This window comes from Mobula hypostoma, chromosome 5 (genome assembly GCF_963921235.1).
Source record: "Mobula hypostoma chromosome 5, sMobHyp1.1, whole genome shotgun sequence".
In the NCBI taxonomy this organism is placed as follows: Eukaryota; Metazoa; Chordata; class Chondrichthyes; order Myliobatiformes; family Myliobatidae; genus Mobula; species Mobula hypostoma.
Window position 1 is genome coordinate 196,754,501 of NC_086101.1, and position 15,846 is coordinate 196,770,346.

Here is a 15,846-nt window from a genome sequence, read left to right on the forward strand (position 1 = left end):
GGGTTGGAATGGGGAACACACTGTCTGAGGGAGTGGGGTTGGAATGAGGAACACACTGTCTGAGGGAGTGGGGTTGGAAAAGGAAACACACTGTCTGTGGGTGTGGGGTTGGAATGGGGAACACACTGTCTCAGGGAGTGGGGTTGGAATGGGGAACACACTGTCTGAGGGAGTGGGGTTGGAATGGGGAACACACTGTCTGAGGGAGTGGGGTTGGAATGGGGAACACACTGTCTGAGGGAGTGGGGTTGGAATGGGGAACACACTGTCTGAGGGAGTGGGGTTGGAATGGGGAACACACTGTCTGAGGGAGTGGGGTTGGAGAGCGTTGGAATGGGGAACACTCTGTCTCAGGGAGTGGGGTTGGAATGGGGAACACACTGTCTGAGGGAGTGGGGTTGGAATGGGGAACACACTGTCTGAGGGAGTGGGGTTGGAATGGGGAACACACTGTCTGAGGGAGTGGGGTTGGAATGGGGAACACACTGTCTCAGGGAGTGGGGTTGGAATGAGGAACACACTGTCTCTGCTTGTGGGGTTGGAATGGGGAAAACACTGTCTGAGGGAGTGGGGTTGGAATGGGGAACACACTGTCTCAGGGAGTGGGGTTGGAATGGGGAACACACTGTCTGAGGGAGTGGGGTTGGAATGGGGAACACACTGTCTGAGGGAGTGGGTGTGGAATGGGGGACACACTGTCTGAGGGGGTGAGGTTGGAATGGGGAACACACTTTCTGAGTGAGTGGGGCTGGAATGGGGAACACACTGTCTGAGGGAGTGGGTGTGGAATGGGGAACACACTGTCTGTGGGAATGAAGTTGGACTGGGGATCACACTGCCCCAGGGGGCGGGTTTGGAATGGGGAACACACTGTCTGAGGGAGAGGGGTTGGAATAGGGAACACACTGTCTGAGGGAGTGGGGTTGGAATAGGGAACACACTGTCTGAGGGAGTGGGGTTGGAATAGGGAACACACTGTCTGGGGGTGATATTGAAATGGGAAACTCACTGTCTGAGGGGGTGGGGTTTGGAATGGGGAACACACTGTCTGAGGGAGTGGGGTTGGAATGGGGAACACACTGTCTGGGGGTGATATTGGAATGGGGAACACACTGTCTGAGGGGGTGGGGTTGGAATGGGGAACACACTGTCTGAGGGAGTGGGGTTGGAATGGGGAACACACTGTCTCAGGGAGTGGGGTTGGAATAGGGAACACACTGTCTGAGGGAGTGGGGTTGGAATGGGGAACACACTGTCTGAGGGAGTGGGGTTGGAATGGGGAACACACTGTCTGAGGTTGGGGTTGGAATGGGGAACACACTGTCTGAGGGAGTGGGGTTGGAATGGGGAACACACTGTCTGAGGGAGTGGGGTTGGAATGGGGAACTCACTGTCCCGGGTTGGGGATGGAATGGGGAACACACTGTCTCAGGGAGTGGGGTTGGAATGGGGAACACACTGTCCCTGGGGTGGGGTTGGAATGGGGAACACACTGTCTGAAGGACTGGGGTTGGAATGAGGAATACACTGTCTGAGGAAGCTTGGGTTGGAAAAGGGAACACACTGTCTGAGGGAGTGGGGTTGGAATGGGGAACACACTGTCTGAGGGAGTGGGGTTGGAATGGGGAACACACTGTCTGAGGGTGTGGGGTTGGAATGGGGAACACACTGTCTGAGGGGGTGGGGTTGGAATGGGGAACACACTGTCTGAGGGAGTGGGGTTGGAATGGGGAACACACTGTCTGAGGGGGTGGGGTTGGAATGGGGAACACACTGTCTCAGTGAGTGGGGTTGGAATAGGGAACACACTATCTGAGGGAGTGGGGTTGGAGAGCGTTGGAATGGGGAAAACTCTGTTTCAGGGAGTGGGGTTGAAATGGGGAACACACTGTCTCAGGGAGTGGGGTTGGAATAGGGAACACACTGTCTGAGGGAGTGGGGTTGGAATGGGGAACACACTGTCTGAGGGGTGGTGTTGTAATGGGGAACACACTGTCTGAGGGAGTGGGGTTGGAATGGGGAACACACTTTCTGAGGAGGTGTGGTTGGAATGGGGAACTCACTGTCCCGGGTTGGGGATGGAATGGGGAACACTCTGTCTCAGGGAGTGTGGTTGGAATGGGGAACACACTGTCCCGGGGGTGGGGTTGGAATGGGGAACACACTGTCTGAGGGACTGTGGTTGGAATGGGGAACACACTGTCTGAGGAAGCTTGGGTTGGAAAAGGGAACACACTGTCTGAGGGATGGGGTTGGAATGGGGAACACACTGTCTGAGGGAGTGGGGTTGGAATGGGGAACACACTGTCTGAGGGAGTGGGGTTGGAATGGGGAACACACTGTCTGAGGGAGTGGGGTTGGAATGGGGAACACACTGTCTGAGGGAGTGGGGTTGGAATGGGGAACACACTGTCCTGCGGGTGTGGGGTTGGAATGGGGAACACACTGTCTCAGGGAGTGGGTTTGGAATGGGGAACACACTGTCTGAGGGAGTGGGGTTGGAATGGGGAACACACTGTCTGAGGGAGTGGGGTTGGAATGGGGAACACACTGTCTGAGGGAGTGGGGTTGGAATGGGGAACACACTGTCTGAGGGAGAGGGGTTGGATGGGGGAACTCACTGTCCCGGAGTGGGGTTGGAATGGGGAACACACTGTCTCAGGGAGTGGGGTTGGAATGGGGAACACACTGCCTGAGGGAGTGGGGTTGGAATGGGGAACACACTTTCTGAGGGAGTGGGGTTGGAATGGGGAACACACTGTCCCGGGTTGGGGTTGGAATGGGGAACACACTGTCCCGGGGGTGAGGTTGGAATGGGGAACACACTGTCTGAAGGACTGGGGTTGGAATGAGGAACACACTGTCTGAGGGGGTGGGGTTGGAATGGGGAACACACTGTCTGAGGGACTGGGGTTGGAATGAGGAGCACACTGTCTGAGGAAGTTTGGGTTGGAAAAGGGAACACACTGTCTGAGGGATGGGGTTGGAATGGGGAACACACTGTCTGAGGGAGTGGGGTTGGAATGGGGAACACACTGTCTGAGGGTGTGGGGTTGGAATGGGGAACACACTGTCTGAGGGAGTGGGGTTGGAATGGGAACACACTGTCTGTGGGTGTGGGGTTGGAATGGGGAACACACTGTCTCAGGGAGTGGGTTTGGAATGGGGAACACACTGTCTGAGGGAGTGGGGTTGGAATGGGGAACACACTGTCTGAGGGAGTGGGGTTGGAATGGGGAACACACTGTCTGAGGGAGTGGGGTTGGAATGGGGAACACACTGTCTGAGGGAGTGGGGTTGGAATGGGGAACACACTGTCTGAGGGAGTGGGGTTGGAGAGCGTTGGAATGGGGAACACACTGTCTCAGGGAGTGGGGTTGGAATGGGGAACACACTGTCTGAGGGAGTGGGGTTGGAATGGGGAACACACTGTCTGAGGGAGTGGGGTTGGAATGGGGAACTCACTGTCCCGGGGTGGGGTTGGAATGGGGAACACACTGTCTCAGGGAGTGGGTTTGGAATGGGGAACACACTGTCTCAGCCAGTGGGGTTGGAATGGGGAAAACACTGTCTGAGGGAGTGGGGTTGGAATGGGGAACACACTGTCTGAGGGAGTGGGGTTGGAATGGGGAACACACTTTCTGAGTGAGTGGGGTTGGAATGGGGAACACACTGTCTGAGGGAGTGGGTGTGGAATGGGGGACACACTGTCTGAGGGGGTGAGGTTGGAATGGGGAACACACTTTCTGAGTGAGTGGGGCTGGAATGGGGAACACACTGTCTGAGGGAGTGGGTGTGGAATGGGGGACACACTGTCTGAGGGGTGGGGTTTGAATGGGGAATACACTGTCTGTGGGAATGAAGTTGGACTGGGGAGCACACTGCCCCAGGGGGTGGGTTTGGAATGGGGAACACACTGTCTGAGGGAGTGTGGTTGGAATAGGGAACACACTGTCTGAGGGAGTGGGGTTGGAACAGGGAACACACTGTCTGAGGGAGTGGGATTGGAACAGGGAACACACTGTCTGGGGGTGATATTGAAATGGGAAACTCACTGTCTGAGGGGGTGGGGTTTGGAATAGGGAACACACTGTCTGAGGGAGTGGGGTTGGAATGGGGAACACACTGTCTGGGGGTGATATTGAAATGGGAAACTCACTGTCTGAGGGGGTGGGGTTGGAATGGGGAACACACTGTCTGAGGGAGTGGGGTTGGAATGGGGAACACACTGTCTCAGGGAGTGGGGTTGGAATGAGGAACACACTGTCTGAGGGAGTGGGGTTGGAATGGGGAACACACTGTCTGAGGGAGTGGGGTTGGAATGGGGAACACACTGTCTGAGGGAGTGGGGTTGGAATGGGGAACACACTGTCTGAGGGGGTGGGGTTGGAATGGGGAACACACTGTCTGAGGGAGTGGGGTTGGAATGGGGAACACACTTTCTGAGGGTGTGGGGTTGGAATGGGGAACTCACTGTCCCGGGTTGGGGATGGAATGGGGAACACTCTGTCTCAGGGAGTGGGGTTGGAATGGGGAACACACTGTCTGAAGGACTGGGGTTGGAATGAGGAATACACTGTCTGAGGAAGTTTGGGTTGGAAAAGGGAACACACTGTCTGAGGGAATGGGGTTGGAATGGGGAACACACTGTCTGAGGGAGTGGGGTTGGAATGGGGAACACACTGTCTGAGGGAGTGGGGTTGGAATGGGGAACACACTGTCTGAGGGGGTGGGGTTGGAATGGGGAACACACTGTCTGAGGGAGTGGGGTTGGAATGGGGAACACACTTTCTGAGGGTGTGGGGTTGGAATGGGAAACACACTGTCTGAGGGGGTGGGGTTGGAATGGGGAACACACTGTCTGAGGGAGTGGGGTTGGAATGGGGAACACACTGTCTGAGGGAGTGGGGTTGGAGAGCGTTGGAATGGGGAACACACTGTCTGAGGGAGTGGGGTTGGAATGGGGAACACACTGTCTGAGGGAGTGGGGTTGGAATGGGGAACACACTGTCTGAGGGAGTGGGGTTGGAATGGGGAACACACTTTCTGAGGGGGTGTGGTTGGAATGGGGAACTCACTGTCCCGGGTTTGGGATGGAATGGGGAACACTCTGTCTCAGGTAGTGTGGTTGGAATGGGGAACACACTGTCCCGGGGGTGGGTTTGGAATGGGGAACACACTTTCTGAAGGACTGGGGTTGGAATGAGGAGCACACTGTCTGAGGAAGTTTGGGTTGGAAAAGGGAACACACTGTCTGAGGGATGGGGTTGGAATAGGGAACACACTGTCTCAGGGAGTGGGGTTGGAATGGGGAACACACTGTCTGAGGGAGTGGGGTTGGAATGGGGAACACACTGTCTGAGGGAGTGGGGTTGGAATGGGGAACACACTGTCTGAGGGAGTGGGGATGGAAAAGGGAACACACTGTCCTGGGGGTGTGGGGTTGGAATGGGGAACACACTGTCTCAGGGAGTGGGGTTGGAATGGGAAACACACTGTCTGAGGGAGTGGAGTTGGAATGTGAAACACACTTTCTGAGGGGGTGGGGTTGGAGAGCGTTGGAATGGGGAACACTCTGTTTCAGGGAGTGGGGTTGAAATGGGGAACACACTGTGTCAGAGAGTGGGGTTGGATTAGGGAACACACTGTCTGAGGGAGTGACTTTTGCAATGGGGAACACACTGTCTGAGGGAGTGGGTGTGGAATGGGGGACACACTGTCTGAGGGGTGGGGTTTGAATGGGGAATACACAGTCTGTGGGAATGATATTGTACTGGGGAGCACACTGCCCCAGGGGGTGGGTTTGGAATGGGGAACACACTGTCTGAGGGAGTGTGGTTGGAATAGGGAACACACTGTCTGAGGGAGTGGGTTTGGAATAGGGAACATACTGTCTGAGGGAGTGGGGTTGGAATGGGGAACACACTGTCTGGGGGTGATATTGAAATGGGAAACACACTGTCTGAGGGGGTGGGGTTGGAATGGGGAACACACTGTCTGAGGGGTGGGGTTGGAATGGGGAAAACACTGTCTTGGGGTGATATTGAAATGGGAAACTCACTGTCTGAGGGGGTGGGGTTGGAATGGGGAACACACTGTCTGAGGGGTGGGGTTGGAATGGGGAACACACTGTCTCAGGGAGTGGGGTTGGAACGTGAACACACTGTCTCAGTGAGTGGGGTTGGAACAGGGAACACACTGTCTGAGGGAGTGGGGTTGGAATGGGGAACACACTGTCTGAGGGAGTGGGGTTGGAATGGGGAACACACTGTCTGAGGGGGTGGGGTTGGAATGGGGAACACACTGTCTGAGGGAGTGTGGTTGGAATGGGGAACACACTTTCTGAGGGAGTGGGGTTGGAATGGGGAACTCACTGTCCCGGGTTGGGGATGGAATGGAGAACACTCTGTCTCAGGGAGTGGGGTTGAAATGGGGAACACACTGTCTCAGGGAGTGGGGTTGGAATAGGGAACACACTGTCTGAGGGAGTGGGGTTGGAATGGGGAACACACTGTCTGAGGGAGTGGGGTTGGAATGGGGAACACACTGTCTGAGGGAGTGGGGTTGGAATGGGGAACACACTTTCTGAGTGAGTGGGGCTGGAATGGGGAACACACAGTCTGAGGGAGTGGGTGTGGAATGGGGGACACACTGTCTGAGGGAGTAGGGTTGGAATGGAGAACACACTGTCTGAGGGAGTAGGGTTGGAATGGGGAACTCACTGTCCCGGGGTGGGGTTGGAATGGGGAACACACTGTCTCAGGGAGTGGGTTTGGAATGGGGAACACACTGTCTCAGCCAGTGGGGTTGGAATGGGGAAAACACTGTCTGAGGCAGTGGGGTAGGAATGGGGAACACACTGTCTGAGGGATGGGGTTGGATGGGGGAACTCACTCTCCCGGGTGGGGTTGGAATGGGGAACAAACTGTCTCAGAGAGTGGGGTTGGAATGGGGAACACACTGCCTGAGGGAGTGGGATTGGAATGGGAAACACACTTTCTGAGTGAGTGGGGTTGGAATGGGAAACACACTGTCTGAGGGTTTGGGGTTGGAATGGGGAACTCACTGTCCCGGGTTGGGGTTGGAATGGGGAACACACTGTCCCGGGGGTGAGGTCGGAATGGGGAACTCACTGTCTGAGGAAGTTTCGGTTGGAAAAGGGAACACACTGTCTGAGGGATGGGGTTGGAATGGGGAACACACTGTCTGAGGGAGTGGGGTTGGAATGGGGAACACACTGTCTCAGGGAGTAGGGTTGAAATGGAGAACACACTGTCTGAGGGTGTGGGGTTGAAATGGAGAACACACTGTCTGAGGGAGTCGGGTTGGAATGGAGAACACACTGTCCCGGGGTGGGGTTGGAATGGGGAACACACTGTCTGAGGGAGTGGGGTTGGAATGGGGAACACACTGTCTGAGGGAGTGGGGTTGGAATGGGGAACACACTGTCTGAGGGAGTGGGGTTGGAGAGCGTTGGAATGGGGAACACACTGTCTGAGGGAGTGGGGTTGGAGAGCGTTGGAATGGGGAACACACTGTCTGAGGGGGTGGGGTTGGAATGGGGAACACACTGTCTGAGGGAGTGGGGTTGGAATGGGGAACACACTGTCTGAGGGAGTGGGGTTGGAATGGGGAACACACTGTCTGAGGGAGTGGGGTTGGAATGGGGAACACACTGTCTGAGGGAGTGGGGTTGGAATGGGGAACTTCACTGTCCCGGGGTGGGGTTGGAATGGGGAACACACTGTCTCAGGGAGTGGGGTTGGAATGGGGAACACACTGTCTGAGGGAGTGGGGTTGGAATGGGGAACACACTGTCTGAGGGAGTGGGGTTGGAATGGGGAACACACTGTCTGAGGGAGTGGGGTTGGAATGGGGAACACACTGTCTGAGGGAGTGGGGTTGGAATGGGGAACACACTGTCTGAGGGTGTGGGGTTGGAATGGGGAACACACTGTCTGAGGGAGTAGGGTTGGAATGGGGAACACACTGTCCCGGGGTGGGGTTGGAATGGGGAACACACTGTCTGAGGGAGTGGGTTTGGAATGGGGAACACACTGTCTCAGGGAGTGGGGTTGGAATGGGGAACACACTGTCTGAGGGAGTGGGGTTGGAATGGGGAACACACTGTCTGAGGGAGTGGGGTTGGAATAGGGAACACACTGTCTGAGGGAGTGGGGTTGGAGAGCGTTGGAATGGGGAACACTCTGTCTCAGGGAGTGGGGTTGAAATGGGGGACACACTGTCTGAGGGAGTGGGGTTGGAATGGGGAACACACTGTCTGAGGGAGTGGGGTTGGAATGGGGAACACACTGTCTGAGGGAGTGGGGTTGGAATGGGGAACACACTGTCTGAGGGAGTGGGGTTGGAGGGCGTTGGAATGGGGAACACTCTGTCTCAGGGAGTGGGGTTGAAATGGGGGACACACTGTCTGAGGGGGTGGGGTTGGAATGGGGAACACACTGTCTGAGGGGTGGGGTTGGAATGGGGAAAACACTGTCTTGGGGTGATATTGAAATGGGAAACTCACTGTCTGAGGGGGTGGGGTTGGAATGGGGAACACACTGTCTGAGGGAGTGGGGTTGGAATGGGGAACACACTGTCTCAGGGAGTGGGGTTGGAACGTGAACACACTGTCTCAGTGAGTGGGGTTGGAACAGGGAACACACTGTCTGAGGGAGTGGGGTTGGAAAGCGTTGGACTGGGGAACACACTTTCTGAGGGATGGGGTTGGAATGGGGAACACACTGTCTGAGGGGGTGGGGTTGGAATGGGGAACACACTGTCTGAGGGAGTGTGGTTGGAATGGGGAACACACTTTCTGAGGGTGTTGGGTTGGAATGGGGAACTCACTGTCCCCGGTTGGGGATGGAATGGAGAACACTCTGTCTCAGGGAGTGGGGTTGAAATGGGGAACACACTGTCTCAGGGAGTGGGGTTGGAATAGGGAACACACTGTCTGAGGGAGTGGGGTTGGAATGGGGAACACACTGTCTGAGGGAGTGGGGTTGGAATGGGGAACACACTGTCTCAGGGAGTGGGTTTGGAATGGGGAACACACTGTCTGAGGGAGTGGGGTTGGAATGGGGAACACACTTTCTGAGTGAGTGGGGCTGGAATGGGGAACACACTGTCTGAGGGAGTGGGTGTGGAATGGGGGACACACTGTCTGAGGGAGTAGGGTTGGAATGGAGAACACACTGTCTGAGGGAGTAGGGTTGGAATGGGGAACTCACTGTCCCGGGGTGGGGTTGGAAAAGGGAACACACTGTCTCAGGGAGTGGGTTTGGAATGGGGAACACACTGTCTCAGCCAGTGGGGTTGGAATGGGGAAAACACTGTCTGAGGCAGTGGGGTAGGAATGGGGAACACACTGTCTGAGGGATGGGGTTGGATGGGGGAACTCACTCTCCCAGGGTGGGGTTGGAATGGGGAACAAACTGTCTCAGAGAGTGGGGTTGGAATGGGGAACACACTGCCTGAGGGAGTGGGATTGGATGGGGGAACTCACTGTCCCGGGGTGGGGTTGGAATGGGGAACACACTGTCTCAGGGAGTGGGGTTGGAATGGGGAACACACTGTCTGAGGGAGTGGGGTTGGAATGGGGAACACACTGTCTGAGGGAGTGGGGTTGGAATGGGGAACACACTGTCTGAGGGAGTGGGGTTGGAATGTGGAACACACTGTCTGAGGGGGTGGGGTTGGAGAGCGTTGGAATGGGGAACACACTGTCTGAGGGAGTGGGGTTGGAATGGGGAACACACTGTCTCAGGGAGTGGGGTTGGAATGAGGAACACACTGTCTGAGGGAGTGGGGTTGGAATGGGGAACACACTGTCTGAGGGAGTGGGGTTGGAATGGGGAACACACTGTCTGAGGGAGTGGGTTTGGAATGGGGAACACACTGTCTGTGGGAATGAAGTTGGACTGGGGAACACACTGCCCCAGGGGGTGGGGTTGGAATGGGGAACACACTGTCTGAGGGAGTGGGGTTGGAATGGGGAACACACTGTCTGAGGGAGTGGGGTTGGAATGGGGAACACACTGTCTGAGGGAGTGGGGTTGGAATGGGGAACACACTGTCTGTGGGTGGGGTTGGAATGGGGAACACACTGTCTGAGGGGGTGGGGTTGGAATGGGGAACACACTGTCTGAGGGAGTGGGGTTGGAATGGGGAACACACTGTCTGTGGGGTGGGGTTGGAATGGGGAACACACTGTCTGAGGGAGTGGGGTTGGAATGGGGAACACACTGTCTGAGGGAGTGGGGTTGGAATGGGGAACACACTGTCTGAGGGAGTGGGGTTGGAATGGGGAACACACTGTCTGAGGGAGTGGGGTTGGAATGGGGAACACACTGTCTCAGGGAGTGGGGTTGGAATGAGGAACACACTGTCTGAGGGAGTGGGGTTGGAATGGGGAACACACTGTCTGAGGGAGTGGGGTTGGAATGGGGAACACACTGTCTGAGGGAGTGGGGTTGGACGTTGGAATGGGGAACACACTGTCTGAGGGAGTGGGGTTGGAATGGGGAACACACTGTCTGAGGGAGTGGGGTTGGAATAGGGAACACACTGTCTGAGGGAGTGGGGTTGGAATGGGGAACACACTGTCTGAGGGAGTGGGGTTGGAATGGGGAACACACTGTCTGAGGGAGTGGGGTTGGAGAGCGTTGGAATCGGGAACACACTGTCTCAGGGAGTGGGGTTGGAATGGGGAACACACTGTCTGAGGGGGTGGGGTTGGAATGGGGAACACACTGTCTGAGGGAGTGGGGTTGGAATGGGGAACACACTGTCTGAGGGGTGGGGTTGGAATGGGGAACACACTGTCTGAGGGAGTGGGGTTGGAATGGGGAACACACTGTCTGAGGGAGTGGGGTTGGAATGGGGAACACACTGTCTGAGGGAATGGGGTTGGAATGGGGAACACACTGTCTGAGGGGGTGGGGTTGGAATGGGGAACACACTGTCTGAGGGAGTGGGGTTGGAATGGGGAACACACTGTCTGAGGGAGTGGGGTTGGAATGGGGAACACACTGTCTGAGGGTGGGGTTGGAATGGGGAACACACTGTCTCAGGGAGTGGGGTTGGAATGGGGAACACACTGTCTCAGGGAGTGGGGTTGGAATGGGGAACACACTGTCTGAGGGAGTGGGGTTGGAATGGGGAACACACTGTCTGAGGGAGTGGGGTTGGAATGGGGAACACACTGTCTGAGGGAGTGGGGTTGGAATGGGGAACACACTGTCTGAGGGAGTGGGGTTGGAATGAGGAACACACTGTCTGAGGGAGTGGGGTTGGAATGGGGAACACACTGTCTGAGGGAGTGGGATTGGAATGGGGAACACACTGTCTGTGGGTGGGGTTGGAATGGGGAACAAACTGTCTGAGGGACTGGGTTGGAATGGGGTCTTCACTGTCCCGGGGTGGGGTTGGAATGGGGAACACACTGTCTGAGGGAGTGGGGTTGGAATGGGGAACACACTGTCTGACGTTGGGGTTGGAATGGGGAACACACTGTCTGAGGGAGTGGGGTTGGAATGGGGAACACACTGTCTGAGGGAGTGGGGTTGGAATGGGGAACACACTGTCTGAGGGTGGGGTTGGAATGGGGAACACACTGTCTGAGGGAGTGGGGTTGGAATGGGGAACACACTGTCTGAGGGATTGGGGTTGGAATGGGGAACACACTGTCCCGGGGTGGGGTTGGAATGGGGAACACACTGTCTGAGGGAGTGGGGTTGGAATGGGGAACACACTGTCTGAGGGAGTGGGGTTGGAATGGGGAACACACTGTCTGAGGGAGTGGGGTTGGAATGGGGAACACACTGTCTGAGGGAGTGGGGTTGGAATGGGGAACACACTGTCTGAGGGGGTGGGGTTGGAGAGCGTTGGAATGGGGAACACACTGTCTGAGGGAGTGGGGTTGAAATGGGGAACACACTGTCTCAGGGAGTGGGGTTGGAATGGGGAACACACTGTCTGAGGGAGTGGGGTTGGAATGGGGAACACACTGTCTGAGGGAGTGGGGTTGGAATGGGGAACACACTGTCTGAGGGGTGGGGTTTGAATGGGGAACACACTGTCTGTGGGAATGAAGTTGGACTGGGGATCACACTGCCCCAGGGGGTGGGGTTGGAATGGGGAAAACACTGTCTGAGGGAGCGGGGTTGGAATAGGGAACACACTGTCTGAGGGAGTGGGGTTGGAATAGGGAACACACTGTCTGAGGGAGTGGGGTTGGAATGGGGAACACACTGTCTGGGGGTGATGTTGGAATGGGGAACACACTGTCTGAGGGGTGGGGTTGGAATGGGGAACACACTGTCTGAGGGAGTGGGGTTGGAATGGGGAACACACTGTCTGAGGGAGTGGGGTTGGAATAGGGAACACACTGTCTGAGGGAGTGGGGTTGGAACAGGGAACACACTGTCTGAGGGAGTGGGGTTGGAATGGGGAACACACTGTCTGAGGGAGTGGGGTTGGAATAGGGAACACACTGTCTGAGGGGATGGGGTTGGAATGGGGAACACACTGTCTGAGGGAGTGGGGTTGGAATGGGGAACACACTGTCTGAGGGAGTGGGGTTGGAATGGGGAACACACTGTCCGTGGATGGGGTTGGAATGGGGAACACACTGTCTCAGGGAGTGGGGTTGGAATGAGGAACACACTGTCTGAGGGAGTGGGGTTGGAATGGGGAACACACTGTCTGAGGGAGTGGGGTTGGAATGGGGAACACACTGTCTGAGGGAGTGGGGTTGGAATGGGGAACACACTGTCTGAGGGAGTGGGGTTGGAATGGGGAACACACTGCCTGAGGGAGTGGGGTTGGAATGGGGAACACACTTTCTGAGTGAGTGGGGTTGGAATGGGGAACACACTGTCTGAGGGAGTGGGTGTGGAATGGGGAACACACTGTCTGAGGGAGTAGGGTTGGAATGGAGAACACACTGTCTGAGGGAGTAGGGTTGGAATGGGGAACTCACTGTCCCGGGGTGGGGTTGGAATGGGGAACACACTGTCTGAGGGAGTGGGGTTGGAATGGGGAACACACTGTCTCAGGGAGTGGGGTTGGAATGGGGAATACACTGTCTGAGGGAGTGGGGTAGGAATGGGGAACACACTGTCTGAGGGATGGGATTGGATGGGGGAACTCACTCTCCCGGGGTGGGGTTGGAATGGGGAACACACTGTCTGAGGGAGTGGGGTTGGAATGGGAAACACACTGTCTGAGGGAGTGGGGTTGGAATGGGAAACACACTGTCCCGGGTTGGGGTTGGAATGGGGAACACACTGTCCCGGGGGTGAGGTTGGAATGGGGAACACACTGTCTGAGGAAGTTTCGGTTGGAAAAGGGAACACACTGTCTGAGGGATGGGGTGGAATGGGGAACACACTGCCTGAGGGAGTGGGGTTGGAAATGGGAACACACTGTCTGAGGGGGTGTGGTTGGAATGGGGAACAAACTGTCTCAGGGAGTGGGTTTCGAATGGGGAACACACTGTCTGAGGGAGTGGGGTTGGAATGGGGAACACACTTTCTGAGGAATGGGGTTGGAATGGGTAACACACTGTCTGAGGGAGTGGGTGTGGAATGGGGGACACACTGTCTGAGGGAGTAGGGTTGGAATGGAGAACACACTGTCCCGGGGTGGGGTTGGAATGTTGAACACACTGTCTCAGGGAGTGGGGTTGGAATGGGGAACACACTGTCTCAGGGAGTGGGGTTGGAATGGGGAACACACTGTCTGAGGGAGTGGGGTTGGAATGGGGAACACACTGTCTGAGGGAGTGGGTTTGGAATGGGGAACACACTGCCTGAGGGAGTGGGTTGGAATGGGGAACACACTGTCTGATGGAGTGGGTGTGGAATTGGGAACACACTGTCTGAGGGGTGGGGTTTGAATGGGGAACACACTGTCTGTGGGAATGGGGTTGGAATGGGGAGCACACTGCCCCAGGGGGTGGGGTTGGAATGGGGAACACACTGTCTGAGGGAGTGGGGTTGGAATGGGGAACACACTGTCTGAGGGAGTGGGGTTGGAATAGGGAACACACTGTCTGAGGGAGTGGGGTTGGAATGGGGAACACACTGTCTGTGGGTGGGGTTGGAATGGGGAACACACTGTCTGAGGGGGTGGGGTTGGAATGGGGAACACACTGTCTGAGGGAGTGGGGTTGGAATGGGGAACACACTGTCTGAGGGAGTGGGGTTGGAATGGGGAACACACTGTCTGAGGGGGTGGGGTTGGAATGGGCAACACACTGTCTGAGGGGTGGGGATGTAATGGGGAACACACTGTCTCAGGGAGTGGGGTTGGAATGGGGAACACACTGTCTGAGGGAGTGGGGTTGGAATGGGGAACACACTGTCTGAGGGAGTGGGGTTGGAGAGCGTTGGAATGGGGAACACACTGTCTGAGGGAGTGGGGTTGGAATGGGGAACACACTGTCTGAGGGAGTGGGGTTGGAATGGGGAACACACTGTCTGAGGGAGTGGGATTGGAATGGGGAACACACTGTCTGAGGGTGGGGTTGGAATGGGGAACAAACTGTCTGAGGGACTGGGGTTGGAATGGGGTCTTCACTGTCCCGGGGTGGGGTTGGAATGGGGAACACACTGTCTGAGGGAGTGGGGTTGGAATGGGGAACACACTGTCTGAGGGAGTGGGGTTGGAATGGGGAACACACTGTCTGAGGGAGTGGGGTTGGAATGGGGAACACACTGTCTGAGGGGGTGGGGTTGGAATGGGGAACACACTGTCTGAGGGAGTGGGGTTGGAGGAGCGTTGGAATGGGGAACACACTGTCTCAGGGAGTGGGGTTGGAATGGGGAACACACTGTCTGAGGGAGTGGGGTTGGAATGGGGAACACACTGTCTGAGGGAGTGGGGTTGGAATGGGGAACACACTGTCTGAGGGAGTGGGGTTGGAATGGGGAACACACTGTCTGAGGGAGTGGGGTTGGAGAGCGTTGGAATGGGGAACACACTGTCTGAGGGAGTGGGGTTGGAATGGGGAACACACTGTCTGAGGGGGTGGGGTTGGAATGGGGAACACACTGTCTGAGGGAGTGGGGTTGGAATGGGGAACACACTGTCCTGGGGTGGGGTTGGAATGGGGAACACACTGTCTGAGGGAGTGGGGTTGGAATGGGGAACACACTGTCTGAGGGAGTGGGGTTGGAATGGGGAACACACTGTCTGAGGGAGTGGGGTTGGAATGGGGAACACAATGTCTGAGGGTGGAGTTGGAACGGGGAACAAACTGTCTGAGGGACTGGGGTTGGAATGGGGTCTTCACTGTCCCGGGGTGGGGTTGGAATGGGGAACACACTGTCTGAGGGAGTGGGGTTGGAATGGGGAACACACTGTCTGAGGGAGTGGGGTTGGAATGGGGAACACACTGTCTGAGGGAGTGGGGTTGGAATGGGGAACACACTGTCTCAGGGAGTGGGGTTGGAATGGGGAACACACTGTCTGAGGGAGTGGGGTTGGAATGGGGAACACACTGTCTGAGGGAGTGGGGTTCGAATGGGGAACAAACTGCCTGAGGGTGATGTTGGAATGAGAAACACACTGTCTGAGGGTGGGGTTGGAATGGGGAACTCACTGTCCCGGGTTGGGGTTGGAATGGGGAACACACTGTCTGAGGGAGTGGGGTTGGAATGGGGAACACACTGTCTGAGGGAGTGGGGTTGGAATGGGGAACACACTGTCTGAGGGAGTGGGGTTGGAATGGGGAACACACTGTCTGAGGGAGTGGGGTTGGAAAAGGGAACACACTGTCTGAGGGAGTGGGGTTGGAATGGGGAACAAACTGTCTCAGGGAGTGGGTTTCGAAGG